The sequence below is a fragment of the Pleurodeles waltl genome, chromosome 2_2 (assembly GCF_031143425.1).
Source record: "Pleurodeles waltl isolate 20211129_DDA chromosome 2_2, aPleWal1.hap1.20221129, whole genome shotgun sequence".
NCBI lineage: Eukaryota > Metazoa > Chordata > Amphibia > Caudata > Salamandridae > Pleurodeles > Pleurodeles waltl.
In genome coordinates this window covers 154,757,963-154,775,654 of record NC_090439.1, presented here as the reverse complement: position 1 = coordinate 154,775,654, position 17,692 = coordinate 154,757,963, and the positions used below count along the sequence as shown (strand labels likewise).

At 45.0% G+C, this 17,692-nt stretch overlaps 1 protein-coding gene across 19 annotated transcripts in view; it reads right to left on the bottom strand.

Moving 5' to 3' along the window:
• The window catches only part of LOC138280823 (poly(rC)-binding protein 3-like), a 2,739,176-nt gene that overhangs the window by 279,016 nt on the left and 2,442,468 nt on the right, over positions 1–17,692 (bottom strand). For all 19 annotated transcript variants that reach the window (XM_069219527.1, XM_069219542.1, XM_069219532.1 and 16 more), the window contains one exon: positions 10,936–11,049. The gene's annotated coding sequence lies outside the window, so the exon portion shown is untranslated. The remainder of the gene's footprint in view (positions 1–10,935; positions 11,050–17,692) is intronic.

The window sequence follows — 17,692 nt, the reverse complement described above, 5'->3', positions numbered from 1 at the left end:
ATCATAGTGGCATGACAACTTGAGGCAGCGTTGAGTTTGGGTCATCTATGATAAAGGTGTTGCCAACGCCTTGATTGAGATGACGACAGCTTGGATAAAGGTGTTGAAGTTTTTTGGGGAGAAAAAGCTTTGATTCTGTGTAGGAATAGTTATTGGTATCAAGTTGTCTTTCTTGTCTTGGGAATATGTGTTTAATTAGAGAGGCAAGATGTAATGGTGAATCTAAGTGATTTTTATGTTTGTGTTTTTGTTGGATAACCAGTCAAGGACTTAGGCTTACCTGTGGTTGTTAGTGGTGAGGATACATCCCATCTTGCTGTGGTTCATCCTGACTGGTGGGTTCTTGCATCCACATAATATGATAGAAATGCAGATTTGAGGAGGTTCATTCCCTTTATTTTTTAGACCCCCAGGTACTGTCAGGTGTTGTCTTCAAAATGGTGCATCTTGATTCAACGATTGGCATCCAGTACTTGGTGCAAATACGGCTCCAAGATTACAACAAAAAGACAGATTCCTGTTGGGCTCTGAAGGTAACCGGTAGCTGATAGAATCTGAAAACTGGCTTAGTTGGTGGCACCATGGAGGTATGACAAGAACCAGTGTAGTATGAATCCTGTTCACATTAGCAAGGGTTTGATGGTGGCCTGATGTTCTTGGCATCAACTGCTGCTGGGAGATTGAGTAGTATGATGAGGCAGGAGCCCCACATATGTACAGTGGGGGTCCTAGTCGAAGGCACAGATAGCAGTCTCAATGAATAATGTAAGAAGCTGCATTGTGTAGATGGATCCCTCTATAGGAACTGCTTTTAATGAACTTATCACTGGTAAACTAGAGAAATGTCCTCTTCAAAACAGCACACCACGCTACTGTGTAGACCAATATACAATTATCTTGCATTCTGTCAGTTCTCAAGCATTTGTTGTAGGCAGTCTAACTCGGAAATTGATAAAATAATACGTGTTTACTTGTTATAACTGCTGTCTTAAACTGTTCTCAAAGGCAAGAGTAACTCATGTTGGGTATAAACTCTCCTTATAGATTATAACCTGGAAAATGAAAGTTCTCATACATCTTCATCATAAGCCGTGTAAGTAATGCAGTATTAAAACGGAAATATTTGAGGCTTCCGTGGTATTAGACACTGGCAAATCTTTACGTTGTGTTCTTAACTCAATGTCCACTTAAACATTTCCAGTAGTGCCCCAGTTAGCATGTTGTAGAGCTACAGAGAGGTGTAATATGTCACTCTGTCACCTCAAATATTGCTTTTGCTTTTTCTAGAGAGTAAGGTCTTGCTTGGTAAAAACATGAATACCCGCAACCCCTCTTGCAGCTATTGCCCAGTCGCTAAACAGAGTAACAGACTATGGAGCAGCTGAAGAGCCTTAACTGTCCTAATGAAGTTTTTTTTAATTTTTTTTTATTGATTTTATCTTATTAACATACAGAAGAAAACAACTGTCCCTTCACAGCATCATAACAAAAGAGAATTGCCATCATCCGCAATATTAGTGTACATGTCGCGTAGGGAAAAATCAGATAGGCACACATTAATCGCTGCAATCTAATTTGCCCTTTTAAGCTACCCAATCCATTATTGATGACAGAATCCGTACCAATCTACCACGGGGCAGCTTCTAGTAGTGGTGTAGTGGCAGTATCATACCGCAGAAAAAGGGGACAACAGCCGATACAAACAAAAGAGGCAGGTAGGGCATACAGCCAGGCATCAGCAATCAATCACCTTTCTGGCGTACATGCCAGCAGACAGAGGGGGGTAACAGCACAGTCCGGGCTTCTTCGATTATTTCACTCACTCGACTTGGGCCGCTAAGAAGTTATTCAACGGGGCCCAAATATCTTTGGGCCTAGACCCTTCAGGCATCAAGCTCCAGTAGACCATGAGCTGATCATGACAAAAAGCAGCATCGCTTAACCATTCAGAACAGCGCGGCACTCTCGTCTCACCCCAGCACATGGCCACTCTACGCTTGGCCAGCAGCAATAGCAGACCCACCAAGCGCCTATGTGTTACCCGAAGATCCTCCTCGCACCCAAGCAGCGCGGTTCTAGGATTGGCAGGTATCTCTATTCCGACCATTTCAGAGATTGCATTAAAAACTGCCACCCAGAAGGCATAAACATCCGCACACTCCCATGCCAAATGTAGAAAACCAGCTCCCAGCGCCCGACAGCGTACACAGCGCGCATCCTCACGCAACCCCACGGAGTGCAACCACGCTGGGGTGTAATATAGTCTGTGCAAAAATTTAAAGTGTAGCAGTCTAAATCTATAATTTGGTGTCAACGCTCTCATATGCGCACAGCAGTCACGCCACAGGGCCTCCGAGATGGGCTCTCCCAGGTCCGCCTCCCATGCGAGTCTAGACGGTTCTCGGAGATTATTCCTCTGCTCCTGCATACAGTTATATAATTTGGTGACCAGCCTATTGGGCGACTGCGCACAGCAAAGAACCTCCAGTGCACGGAACTCCACAGGTGCCTCCACCGAACCACGCAGGCGATTTCGCAAAAAAGAATGGACTCGGATAACATACATACGCTGAAGCGCCGTGCACTCACGATCAGCCAGCACCTCAGATACCTCAAACAGACGACCTTCCACCATCCAATCTTTCATCTCGGTCAGACCGGCATCTCGGAGAAACCCACGTACTCCGCCGTCACGGTACAACTGTCCATCGGCTATCGCCATGACTGGCAGAGAAGGAGCGAACGGGACCGCGACCCTGGACCGCCGCATCAACATACCCCACGCCTGCATCGTGCATGCCACCGTATCAATCCCCCGTACCCGGGACGGAACACGTCTACCAAATGCCCGCGTCAGGTCATCCGGCCATACAGAGTCGCTCCCAGGCACCATGTGCGGCAAATAACGGATAGGATTCAGCCAGTAATACGCAAAATGCGCCTGAGCACAAAGATAGTATAATTCCATATCTGGCGCAGCGAGCCCACCCAATTCAAACGGTAGCGTCAACCTCTCCCATGAAATGCGTGCGCGTCGGCCTGTCTATAAAAGACAGATCAGTGGTGAGCGCAGATGTTTTAAGTAGCTTCTCGGGAGCGGGAGAGGAAGATTAAAAAATAGGTACAAAAATTTCGGTAGGACCACCATCTTTGCAATGGCCATACGCCCTATCAATGATAACGGAAGGGCCCGCCAGGCCTCAACCTTCCTCTCCAACCACGCCAGGGCAGCCCCATAGTTAGCCTGCCACAGCTCCTCCACAGCGCAACTCAGCTGTACACCCAAGTACCGCACCGGGCCATCTGCCCACACCAGAGGGTATCGAGAGTCATACCGCGACACCCCAGGGGTTTAGAGGCAGTACCACAGATTTAGACCAATTAATAGTAATACCTGAATAGGTACCAAAGCGCACGATTTCATCTAGCAGCATATCCAGATTTTGGTCAGGAGTCCGTACATATAATGCAATATCATCAGCGTACAGAGATATCAGGATAGGACGCTGCCGGAATTGCAATCCTCTATCGTTATATTTCTGTCGAAGCCGGGCCGCCAAGGGTTCCATCGCCGTTGCAAAAAGAAGAGGGGACAACGGGCATCCCTGGCGCGTGCCGCGCGCGATCGGAAACGTAGCCGACACGTTCCCATTAATGCGCAATCTAGCAGTGGGCAACGTATAAAGTAGTTTAATCCAGCGAAGGAAGCGCGCGCTAAGTCCCACCCTACCCAGCAGAGCGAACATGTATTCCCATGTCAAGGAATCAAACGCCTTAGCAGCGTCCAGAAAAACAGCTGCTGCATTATCATGCTCTGCCAGCGTACCGGACACCGCGAAAAAGGTGCGTAAGTTGTGGCCTGTAGACCTTCCCGGGACGAAACCCGACTGATCCGGTAGCACTAATCTAGGAAGGAGAGGTTGCAATCTCGCCGCAATCATTTTTGCTAGGATTTTGTTGTCAATATTTATCATGGAAAGCGGACGATACGAATCGCATCGAGTCGGGTCCTTACCAGGTTTCAGGATCGTCACTATCAAAGCCTCCCGGAGCGAGGCCGGTAGCGACCCAGTCTCCAGGGCTTCTGAATAGACCGCCAACAGCCGGGGGGCTAAAATATCCACATACTCTTTATAGAACGCGGGGGACAGGCCGTCCACCCCAGGCGATTTCTATCCGGGCAGGCCACTTATGGCCGCAGCCACCTCTTCTACTGAGAATGGTTCGTCTAAGTATTTCCTGTGCACCTCATCGAACCATACTAGCGCAATATCGTCGAAGATCACCTGTGCATCAGTCGCGCTGGCGCCCGCCGGAGCCGCATAAAGCCTCGTGTAGAACTCGGTAAACACCTGCATAACTCCACCCGATCCCGACACACTCCCACCCTCACCATCCATGACCTCAGAGACATAATCACTGGCCCAAGGTTTGCGAAGTAACGCTGCCAGCGTACGTCCAGCCCTTTCGCCCTCCCCATACTGGCGCGCGCGGGCCTCCCTCCTGAGGAAGCAAATTTCCCTAAGGGAGATCTCCTCATACAGCGATACCTCTCGACGAATCTCCGCAAGAACATCACTGGACCAGTGTGATGCCAGTCGCCTTTCCAACTCAGCAAGCCGCAACTCAATTTCAGCCATCTCTCGCCTTAAGAGTTTTAGCTATTCCATGCTGTTTCGAGAGACAGACCCCTCTGATAACAACTTTAAATGCCTCCCAAAGAGTACCTGGGGACCCAACCGATCCCTGGTTCTCGGCGAAATAAAGTTTCATCGCCTCACGCAATTCCTCTCGGAAGGCCGCATCCCGAAGCGCCCCCCTAGGCAGCCGCCACATAACCGACCTACCAAATTCAGCCGGTATCTCCAGTTCCAGACATACCGGCGAGTGATCCGACAACGTACGAGGGAGATGGTCGACGTCTCTAGTTCAGGCCAACATATCCCTGGTACCCAGCCAGCGATCAATTCGAGACCAGCTACCGTGTACATAGTTCAAACATGTACCTTCCCTCGCCTCTCTGTGCCGCTGTCGCCACAAGTCCACCAGCGCACCATCTCGCATCACGCCTTCCAAGGCTTTAGCCGCCGCAACATGCTGTATCCTGGCCAAGCTCTCTCTATCCATCTTAGCATCTAGCACTACATTAAAATATCCCCCCCAGAGCACCGCACCCGGCCCCAGCGACTCCACCAAACGCCACAGCTCCAAGAAGAAACCTGGGTCATCAACATTCGGCCCATATACAGCAACTAGGCAACACGCTTTGTCTAGTAGTACACCACTCATCAGTACGTATCTGCCGTTTGGGTCTGCCAGGACCTTCTTCGTGCGCCACTGCAGACCCCTACGAAGAAGGATTGCAACTCCACGGGAATAACCCAAGTACGTGGAGCAGTGCATCTTACCTACCCACCCAGTTCTTAGTCTACATATTGTGGACTTCACCAAGTGCGTCTCCTGAAGCATACAGACATCAATTGCGTGTCTCTTAACATATGCAGCCACAAGTCGAGCTTTCCTTCTATCATTAGGCCCTCGTACGTTCCAAGTCAAACATCTAACCACAGACACTTCCTCACCCCTGGGCCCGGTCAGCAATCAGCCAGCATTGCACGCAAAGATCTACCACCACCTGCCATAGATTTAGCAAAGGATCAAAGAAAACTTCCATACAGAGAGAAAGGAACAATACGCTACAAACATGTGAATACCCCCCACCCACTCAGGCCCCCCAATCGGACCCAACCAGTGACCCACCCATCTTTACCCCAAAACCCTCCTCGAGAACAAAAACAGTGAATAACAGGACTCATCCTAGGGGCTGTAACCGACCTGGTACCTCTCCGCCCAGCTGACACCGGGAGAGAGGGGCCCGTGTGCCAACTACAAGGCATCAGGCGGACGGGTCCAGGCAAGGAGCAAGCCAACGCACCCAAGCGGCTCCAGCAATGAGTATCAGGGCGATCGGAGCTTATTAGTCATTGTCACTCAAAACGTCGTCGTCATCGCCATGGCCCCGGCGCTCCGCAGTCTCCCGTCTCTTAGGCAACTGCCGAGCGAATTTGGTCGCCTGTTTCAGATCCGTAAAGTAGAGCATCTTACCCTCGTGACGCACCCTCAGCTTAGCAGGGTATAGCAGGGTAAAGCTTACTCCCGCTTGATTCAACCGTCGCTTAACCGGCAGAAAAGCACGTCTCTGGGTCTGCACACCGAGAGTGTAATCTGGGAAAAAATTTATTTCGGAGTTCTTATAAAGCAGCGAACGTCTCTCCTGTGCCAGACGGAGTACAGCGTCCCGGTCTCGGTAGTGCAGCAGAAGCGCGATAATTGGGCGTGGGGGAGTCCCCGGCGGGGGTCGGGCCCCAAAGACCTATGAGCCCTCTCAACCACTAACATCCGGGAGAGCTCACCAGTGAACAGATCAGATAGCATCTGTTCTATGAAGTCTTCCATTCGGCCCATCTCGGTCGCCTCTGGCAGCCCCACAATGCGAATGTTATTACGGTGGGATCTTGCCTCCAAGTCCTCGTTCTTGTTGCGTATGACTTCAAGAATTCACTCCATTCGTGCAATCTGATCCCTGTCACCCTGGCGTGCGTCCTCTATCTCAGATGTGCGTGACTCCAGGACTTCAAACCTGGAGTCGTGATCGTCTACACGTGCCCTGATGCGGTCGAGTTGTTCAGTTACATGATCCAGCTTGGCGTCAATGCCAGCCAGGCTGGTCTTAAGGTCCAAGAACATGGACTTCACCGATACCTCAGGGCTATCCTCTCCGTTCGTCTCCTCACAGGGCTGGGAGCTGGCAGCAGCGTTCTTTTTTTTCCCCCCTTCAAAGGTAAGTTTGGCCTGGCGCTGATCAGCCTTGCCCATTGTTCCACTCTGCACCAACACCTCCGACCGTGACCAAGCAATTAGAACCAGTCTCTGGGGGGCCCAAAATCCAGGGGCCCCACCATCCAGCGCAGAACTCACCGTAGGGCCAGCACCAACAGCCAAAGTCATCAAATAACAGGGCCCCAGAGCTTCCGCCAGTTCCCTCAGGCCCGCTCGGCCCACATTGCCCAGCCGGATAGTCGCCACTCATTCACCCTCTTTGGGCCCCCGCGATCACAGCCTTCACCGCCCTCAACCGGGTACTGCCTCGTGTCTTCAAGTAGCGGCCCCCGGGGGGGGGCCCGCCTAAGTATTTCGGGCGGTTCTTCCTCAGAAGTCAAGGCAGAGCAACTGCGAACTTCAAGTGTCCCCCTGAGAGGCTTCACCTCGGTAGCTTTCCTCCATTCGGGCCTCCTCCTCGCCAGTTGAAGCCGCCAGGCCCCCGATGAATCACGGGGCCCAGCGGTGCCTCCTCCTCAGCCGCGCCGCCATGATTGAGCGCGCTGCAGGGCCGCGACACGACTGCGTCGCCGAATAGCCCCCTGGCGCGGCTCCGCACTCGGCCACACACCTCCAGGAGCCGCCGCGGGCCTCCACGTCCGCCCGCCCGCCCGCTCTGCGTCCTGCACAGCTCTGCTCCCGGCCACACACCTCCTGACGTAGTCGCGGGCCCCCGCGTCCGCCCGCCCGCCCTGCGCCTTGCGCGCCCGGGCGCGGCGGTCAGCAGGCCCGCCCACGTCTCTCCACAGCTGCTCCGGCCGCACCGCCGCTCCCGAGCCGCCAAAAGCAGCCCAGGGGCTCCTCCTAGCAGGGTGCACTAGGCTCGCGCCCGCCGGCACCGCCAGATGAGGAAATATACGGATAAACGGCCCTGGGCCAGGCAGAGCCTCATGTAGTGACGGCCATCTTGCCCGGTGGTCAGGCCACGCCCCCAACTGTCCTAATGAAGTTGTGAGCTCCCAAGCCTCTCCATCTTCTTCAAGGCAATAAACATTACAATTTATTGTACATTTCATTTTAGCTAATTTTAAGAAAAACGCCTGAATAACTGCAAGTCGAATCCTACACTTAGAATGAATACAAAGAGGCATGCATTTGAAAACTAGGAAACTGGGAAATGCTGTTGCGAAGAAAGCAGTAATTATTCGAAAAGTGAGCAACTCATGAGTTCTACATAAAGAGATCTTTTTTGTTGGGCCTTTTGTATCATCTGTTTTGAGTTAAATGAAGTAAATGTTTAAAAGTGAGATATTTTTCTATATGTTCTATTTGAGTTTTTATTTGTACAATAATAATAAAAGGTGGATATGTTCTGTGGTTTAGTAAAAGAGGTTAGCTCCAGGCCAGGAATTTAATTTGGTTGGGTAACTACAAAGAACGGGTGGTTGGCAGGGTGCAGGATGGGCTGATCGAATATGCTATATCTGTGCTTGGTAAAATGCTGACATTTTGGGGGAAGCTTGCACCATTAAAATTTGTACATTGCCAAATATGGTTTATAACCTAGAAAATCGGGCATTTTGTCTGAACATGAAGTAAGTTCCGACTGCCCTTTGCAGGCCTTGCTTTTGTGCACCCATCTTTTGTTCCTCTGTAATTTACATTCCCTTCTTGACTACCAGGGACTCTCAAGTTTGGGCTCAGATTGTATTTAGAAATTAGTAAGCATCATACTTTGGTAAGGTATGTACTTTTTGTAAGTTTCATCGGTTTACACAGGAAAATGCAGCAAGACAACATAAACAGGATTTTCGCTGTACTCACATTAGTATTAAATAATAGCATTCTCTATAATTATCAGACTTAACAATTTACGCACACATAATTATAGAACTAATTGAAGGTGAGGTAAGCCACAAGAAATAAAAAAAAGTAAAGAGCCAACTACCTATGACTATGTTGGAACTGCCAGAGAACGGATTCAATAAACATTAACATATGATGGAATATAGGTGTGTGATATTTAGTTATACAGCTTGAATTGAATGTTTCAGCGTTCTTTGAAGGCTGACTTATCATACGGGATGCCATACCTATTTTTTCAAAAAAACTTGAATTGCAATATAATTATTTCAGCCTTTTCTTTTTTTCCTTTCTCAAACTATTTAAAAGCAATGTAATATGACTTCTCAAAGAGACACCAGACAATATCCTTGCTATAATACAGATCAGTGTCAAACGTGGAAGCGACATACACTGATAGTGGCCGAGGTTACTCTTCAAACATCATTGTATTGCAGCATATTACACAAGCATTAGTATAGGGCCCAATATAACACCTCCACCCCCAAATTTCCTGGTAGAGGGGGAAAAAAAAAACTCCCAACAAACTGAGAAACACAAAAACAAGCATGTACAGTGCTGTAGAGATATCAATTGATATTCGATAGTTGGGGTTGCGGTTGTGATTTGATTCCATTGGATTAGCTGTAAGTTTGGTCATGAGGGTCAACAATGAGGGCGAGGCCTCAAGTCTGGAACAGGTGGAGTGCTCTTATGTGTGGGGCAAGAAAACCAGGGGAGATCATGGACAAGTGCCTCACCACAGGCCCCCGTATGTAATCAAAGCCCTTACAAGAGTCCATGGGTTTGTCCGTCAGGAATTCTATGGTAATACTCTACCAAAGGTGTGCATGCCACTGGGACATAGAGGGGGCTGTCGGCTTCTTCCGGGTGGCATTCAGGGCCATCTTGGCTGCCCCTAAACAAAGCCACCTAATGGATCTATCTCCCACTGTTCGCTTTTTAAGGGAAGGGTCACGCAGCCCTAGTAGGGTAATATCAGGCATTTATGGTAGGGGCTAACCCACGTGTCTTTCATATGGGCTAGTATCTCATTCCAGTAAAGTCAGATTGTGGGGCAATCCCATATGTGGCGAAAAGTGCCCAATAGTCCACAGCCTCTCCAGCATGTCATCAGCCTTTTATTTTGAAGTAGCAATTATAATGCCTGTGACTTAGAATTAAAAATCTGCTCAACCCAGCCTTTTTTTAAGCCAAATATATATTCAGTCCTTTACTATGTGAGAGTTTATAAAAAGTGGTCATCATGTATTGATTTAAAGATATACAAGTGACTTGATACATGGTGTGCAGAAACCACTGAGCAATTGCTATCATAATGGAGTCCTTTACTACTCATGTTTCAATATTTACATCAAAATGCCAATTAAACTGATTATAAAAAAATAATGATCATCATTAATCTAGAGGAACCAACAGTCCTGTTACCATTTAAATTGTAATTCTTATTTCTCGGCATTAGTTTGATACTATTTTACAATTTACAAATAAGGGAATGTAATTGCACCAGGAATCATTATACCTCTCATGGTTAGCATATCTGTTTGAGTCTAACTGTTTGATTGAGGGGTCTGTTTTAATGAAAAATCCTCAGATTTCTGGCAGAGAACTGCAGAATCCAGAGGAGGATGCACACGTAGAATTCCCTTTAAAAAATCAGAGAATTCTTAATTGCAGCCCAACTCTTAATCAGGCCAGAAATATGTACAAATCGACTTGCATCCAATCGATTTTTAGAAACATTCTGATTTGTCTAAATGATAATGCAAAATACCTTATAACTTAAGAGAGCTTCTCCCATTTGGAATTGGACTATCTTATAGCAAGACACATTGTACCAAGTTATTTCTTCTAAACCATAGTCAAGCGGAGAGATATATTCTTGAAATAAATTCTTCTAAATCATTTCAGCCATAAATGAGGCGGTGCACCTTAAAAACAGATGTTTTAGTTTTAAATGCATTTCTGTAAGGCTACTACTGTCCACGAGAAGAAGGAAGATTAATGTAATTAACAGTTTAAGGATTTCCCCTGTGGAACAATGACAAAATAAAAATGCCTTTCAAGTAGTTGAAAGAGAACATTCTCCCATTTGCTCATTAGTGTTACCGATTTGATAAATGTTCAAAATATTTAAATTAAAAACGATTTAGCTAAAAACAATAGTTTGTAAAACATTTGAAATTTTTTAGGAATAAATATTTAGTGTGAAAAAAGTTTGGGATTTGAAATGTAAGCATTACAACGACTTACCATTACCACAATGTGGCTCTATTGCTCAAACTGGCATCAAATGGAGTTAAAATAGTAAACCAGCCCTGTTGAGGTAGTTGCAAGGCCAAGGATGAAGTTAGGAACAGGCAAAGGCTGCAAAAAATCAAAAAGCAACATTAACATCTTTTTTCAAACTTTTTCAACCTATATTGATAGTCAACATTTTCAATCTCTACATTTATTCCAAAATGTTTCTAACTACAATAGAGTAGAGCAAAACCTTTCCAGCATTCAACCTAGAATATTTGTGTTTCCTTGCAACACAAAAATGTAACAATTGCTCAATGTATACCACGGAGAGTGTACATTTGTGATGGTTTGATACTTCAAATAATTGCAAAGTCATACTAGCATATGTTGACTTTTTTATACTTTACTGTAGATCACAGGAAGGGTTTTGTAGATTTGATGACATCTGCAAGTTGTGAGTTAAGGTGCACAATTTATAGATAAAGTATTTGGTAAATTTGTCATAATGTCCTCGTAGTTATTTAAGTATTTAACAATCTAGGAACTTTGTGTGCCAATGTGCTAACCAAGGTCTCGATTGAATGTGATTTTAGGATTGCTATGGTTGACATACAGAAAATCTTGGTGAAGACTGTCATAGAATGCATATGAAAGGTCTGGCTGTTTGAGAGGGGCAGATTCTTAATTTCAATGGCCAATTGTTTGCTGCTGTGTCTTCATAAATATTAATGATGAAAGAAATTAATCTTACATGGAAGATCTACAATTTTCTAGGTGGCATAAGGGACATTCAACTCCCGATAAAGGCTGTAGGTAAAACTGAACAAACTGCATTTGTGCCCGTTTGAATTTTACCACATGGGCATAATGTAAACATTTGGTGTATTAACCCTATTTAGACATAATCTAAAGTCTAGACATTCGTACTGATCAAAGAAAAGCAAGCAAGCAAAAGAATAAATAAGTAATATATTTATATTAGAGACTTCAAGTTCCCTTAAAACAGCGAGTTTTAAACTATGGAACTGGCCCCAATTGGTTGTAAAAGAGATGTCTGATGAAGGGTAGAAAACGAAAGGTGCAATGCAAGAGTGTGACAAGAAGGGGAATGCTTCAGATCTTGTATATTTATTTAAAAAATCAGTTTCCTGATTTTGGAGGGGTCAGCACAAACATTTTTCGCAAGGCAAAGCTCAGCACAAAACGTTCAACATTGTTGGCTGCAAATGTTAATGGCTGTAGACCAGGAATGTCCAGCCCAGGTACAAGAGGGCCGGATCCATGGCAGATTTTCAGAACGCCACTTACGATAGATTTGCCTACCACAAAAAGCATAGGAACAATTTATTAAATTATAGATTAATCTTAAAATGTGGGACTGATAGCACCTTCCTGCGCTTAAATTGAATATTCCTCCTGCAAACAATGTCTAAGTGCTAATAATTGTTGCTGTCGCTCCCCTGAGTTCTTTGAACTGTTCTCAGTATTACTGTGGTGATGTCTGCACAATGCTTTACATAAGAATAAGACATGAAATCAATGCTCTTGCCCCACTTGGGGGGTTGGATTTGTACTCCGCATTGTCCAGGGAATAGAGGGATATAAGAAACAAAATGGCAACCCTACAACCACACTTACCACTAATACTCAAATCTGGCAGTGGGGAAACAGTTTTTAAAGTGAGTATTATATCACGCAGTACCATTACCACGCATTTTTTACCACAACATTTTTACAGCGATCATCCTTTTACCACACATGCCTTTACCACGCATATAAGGTAAGTATAAATGTTTGTGCGTATATATATATATATATTTATATATATATATATATATATATATATATATGTACACACATATATATGTTTACATATATATATATGTCTATATATATATAAATATATATATGTACACACACACACACACACACATATATATATATATATATATATACACACACACACACACACATTTAAGATTTTAGGTGTTTGGGGTTGGGTAGGGGTTTTAGGATATTTTAGGGTTTAGGGACTGGTAGGGGTATGGGGTGGTAAAGGTATTTTAGGGTTTATGGGTGGGTAGGGGTCTAGAGTGGTAAGAGTATTTTTAGGGGTTAGGGGTGGGTAGGGGTATAGGGTTGCATGGGTATTTTAAGATGTGGGGGTGGGTAGGGGTATAGTGTGGTAAGAGTATTTTTAGGGTTTAGAGGTAGGTAAGGGTATTGGGGGTATGGGTGTGGGTAAGGCTATTGGGTGGTAAGGGTATTTTTAGGGTTTAGGGGAGGTAAAGGTATTGGGTAGTAACAGTGCTTTTAGGGTTTAGAGGTGGGTGGGAGTATTGGGTTGTAAGAGTAATTGAAAGAGGACAATTGGGGGATGCACCTCCCAAAAATGTATAAAATATATATATATATATATATATATATATATATATATATATATATATATATATATATATATACCCATATATATACACACATGCATACACCATAAGTATATATAGATTTACATATATATGTGTATCTATATATATGTTTTACATTTAAAAAATATATATATTCATTTATGTGGCAAAGGCATGCGTTGTAAAGCTATATATGTGGTAATAAAATACTATGTAAAGAATGCGTGGCAAAGGTGCAAAGGCATGACAAGTTTTAACATGTTTTAATGTCATACAACCCCGACAGTATGATTGCTTATGTCACTGCTCATAACATTTTGAAAGGAAAATGGAGAGAGTGCGAGTGGGGAAAGCACAATATTCTAGAGAGCGGTGTTATAGTATTGGTCCCAGACTACTTCCGGAAGGGAAATATATATGTATGTATGTTTGTATGCATATGGTATTTGTATAGATAAACCTTGTCATAAGGAAGCGAAGCGCTTGTACACAGTAAAAAAAAAAGCATAAAGTCAAAGGGTGAGAAGAGCTGAAGCTTGTTTGTGGACGGTACCTACATTGTGATATAGTGTTTTTAAAGAGGTGAGTCTTCACCTCTTTCCTATATTGGAGCAGAGTTGGGTTTGTCCTCATGGATATTGCAATGAATGTTGTTCCAGATCCTTGGTTAGTAGGCAGAAAAGGCCTACTGTCTTGTTTAGAGTTATTCGTCTGTAGTTCGATGGTGCCCTGGCTGCGGGTGTACCGAGAACCACCAGAGATGGTGAGCTTGTCTACATTAGGCACACAAACAGGGCCCTGTAGCAGCTAAGCCTGTAAGAGCCCCTCCATCTGTTCCCGGTGTAACCTTATATCAGAGACTCCATTTATAAATGGAAGTCTCTGCCCCTGCATTCACAGAAGAACAATTGTTTGAAAAAGTGTTTTGTCTCCACGGTAGTTAAAAATAGACTCGTCACACATATGGATATGTAGAGTAAGCTCTCAGAATGTGTAGGAGGGAAACCTGCCATCTCATACCCTTATTTGCTTAAGCTATTTAAAGAACTCTTTAAGCGTCGTTAAATCTCAGAGCTTATCTCAGGGATGCCCTATTGTTACATAGAGCTTTGACCATCCACATGAATGCCAGGGCAAACATCCCCTGTGAAGGACACCGCGACACTGTTGAGTGCTTTAAATAACACAACATCTGAAGGCTACAAAACCCTGTAATCATTCCAACAATAGTGGTGTGCATCACTGTCGCTGTGTGCTATCCGCCTACAGTTAATATTGAGTCCCTGTTTGCAAGAGTCCCGAAGTCCTTTGCGATATTTTTCAAATATAGCTAAATGTGTTAATCTGAGTTTTGGGATTGACCAGGTGTGATAATTCACACCGTTTCTGCACTTTCCCCTTGTAATGCAGAATAACGTGGATTTTGGTGTTTTCGGCAACAAAATCAGCAGTTCCCGGCATATCCCGGACCTATTTTCCGGGTATATATATGCACATTCGAACTGTTGACACACAGGTTTGCAGGATCGGAAAAAACCTTCCACTTATAATGAGGGCTTTGCTAATTAAGGAGTTTTTCTAGAGTTTGTATCACATCCAGCGTCAGGCAATGAAGATAAGTAGCACATTTGGAAACACAAACTGATTAATGTATAAAAGCTACACACGATGGCACAGATACATCATTGGGCACTTGTGATATTCTAGCCGGTGTTCTTTGAGGCCACAGGAGTGAAACTGCCGTCTCAGGATAGCTCGGCACTGTGGGCACCGTGGATTTGTTTTCGCCACATTGTTTCTTTTTGGCACCCTCGTAACTAAACCCTTGTTTATTGGGTTGATCTGTAACACTCTCTGGCAGGTGGCACCACTGGCAACCATGCTCGTGTCCTATTCATAGAAATGGCCCCGATGAGTAAACAACAAGTTTTTAGTATTACCCATTTATTCCGAGGCATTACATTACCGTTGCTTTCCCAGCACTGCCATCCCCTGTACCTTTGTATTTGTAAGCAATCTTGGGTCTCTTTTGTCTGTGCAACCTCACCTCAGTCACAATGGAGGCAGTGAGCGAGTGCATCCAAATGCGAGGTCTCCTCAGTTCACCACACAAGTGCGGGTCTGCAACACTGTATAGGGTGACCAGACGTCCAAGATTTTCCCGGACAGTCCTGGGTTTTAGGGGACTGTCCCGGTGTCCCGACGCTTCTCTTAATTTTAAACAAATGTCCCTGTTTTTGGGACAAAGTTAAAATTATTACATAAATGTCCCGGTTTTTGGGACAAAGGTCAGATTATCTAGGGAAGCATAAGTTAGAGGTATGCTCTCCTTTAACAGACGCCTACAAAATACGCAATAATTAGGTAATTTATCTGTTACTGTCAGGCTACACAGTCCCCTGTCTGCTCCCAGCAGAGAGACGAGTGTCGGGCAGAGAGAGGAGGGTGCTGGGCACGTTGGGGTTGCACGGTGGGAGGTCGAGCCATAGCTAATTTTATATGTATAGTCTTGTAAACGTGTGTGCGTGTGTGTATATATATATATATATATATATATACAGGGATGTGGAATTCCTATTGCCTGACGCCCGGGACATCTTGTTTGGGGTCAAGGGCAACAAGTTTTTATGTTTATTTTGTCCTTGGGAGAAGTAGGCCCAACCCTCTGCAGCACAAACCCTTTGTCTGTCTGTTTACAGAGAGTGGAACTCTCTGCAGTTGAGGTAATGTGTTTCCAAAAGATAATACTGTTCGAACTTGTATTTATGGTTCATTATTTGAAAGCCTTCATTATTAGGGTGAGTGCTGTAAATAAATGTTTTAAGGTCACACTTCACTACTGAGGTTGGTTCCAGTACAAAAAAAAAAAAAACGTGTATACACATGTTTGAAAAGTTTAGGCTATGAGGCTAAGTATAATGCTCCCAGAATGCTCTCTGATTAGATGCAAATGAAGTGTCATTTAGTAAAATGTGTTGGTGCATGCTAGTATTTCCCAAAAATATTTCTAATGGAAAATCAGTGTAACCATTTTCAACACGATTATGGGAAGCATGAAAATAAACAAACACTGACAAAGCCAACTGATCTGACATATTTGTATAAGTCTTTTAGTTTCATCAATGCGTGTCTTGTTTTGACATGGCTTTTGTAACACTTTATTGTTGTGGGAGCTATCAGGCCCTCAACACTGTAACAAACACTGGCAAAAAACAAACAAAATGTTTTTGAACTCTGAAAGCACACGTTGCCACCAGTGGCATAACAAAGGCCCCGCAGCCGCCCTCCAGGGGGCCCCTTCAGCACAGCACCTGGCCTGAGTGAGTCTGGAGAGGGGGCTCCTCCATGTTCTTTGCAAAGGGGCACCTTCCAGTTTCGTTACGTCACTGATTGCCACTGTAGTTCCTGACACGGAACAAAACTAATTTGTGTGCCAATATGCTCCTTGTGGAAGAGCAGAATGCGATCGCTCACAGTAAAGCCAGCCGAAAGAGAGAGAAATAGAAGTTTAATAAAAACAAAAGGTCTTTGTTAACACCAGACCTAATTAGGGACCAAGACCCACATGTAGGTAGCTTTTTGCATGTCGCAAACAGCGACTTTCGCTGTTTGCGGCGTGCAAAAAGCACATTGCGATGCACAAACCCAGTTTTACGATTCAGTAACCTGGTTACTGAATCGCAAAACGGGTTTGCGACTCGCAATTAGGAAGGGGTGTTCCCTTCCTAATTGCGACTCGCAGTGCAATGTAGGATTGTTTTGTGACCGCGGGCGCAAACCAATCGCAGTTTGCACCCATTTCAAATGGGTGCTAACACTTTCGCTAAAGGGAAGGGGTCCCATAGGGACCCCTTCCCCATTGTGAATGTCACTGTAAAAAAAAATTCCGAGCAGGCAGTGGTCCTGCGGACCACTGCCTACTCTGAAAAAATGAAACGAAAACGGTTCATTTTTCGTTTTTGTAATGCATCTCGTTTTCCTTTAAGGAAAACGGACTGCATTACAAAAAAAAAAAAAAACTGCTTTATTGAAAAGCAGTCACAGATATGGTGGTCTGTTGTCTCAAGCAGGCCACCATCCCTGTGAGGGCCGCCATTCGCAAGGGGGTCGCAAATTGCGACCCACCTCATGATTATTCATGAGGTGGGCATTTGCAAAGCCCTTGCGAATCACAGATGGTGTCAGGGACACCATCCTACATTCGGAATTGCGAGTCACTCTGACTCGCAATTTGCGGGTCGCAAATCTGAACCTACCGACATGTGGCCCCAAATTCTTAAAGAAAGTCACAAAAGTGCACCCATGGTATATGTCGTACCCCTATAAAATATTTGTGAACTGTATTTTAGCATGGGTAAATA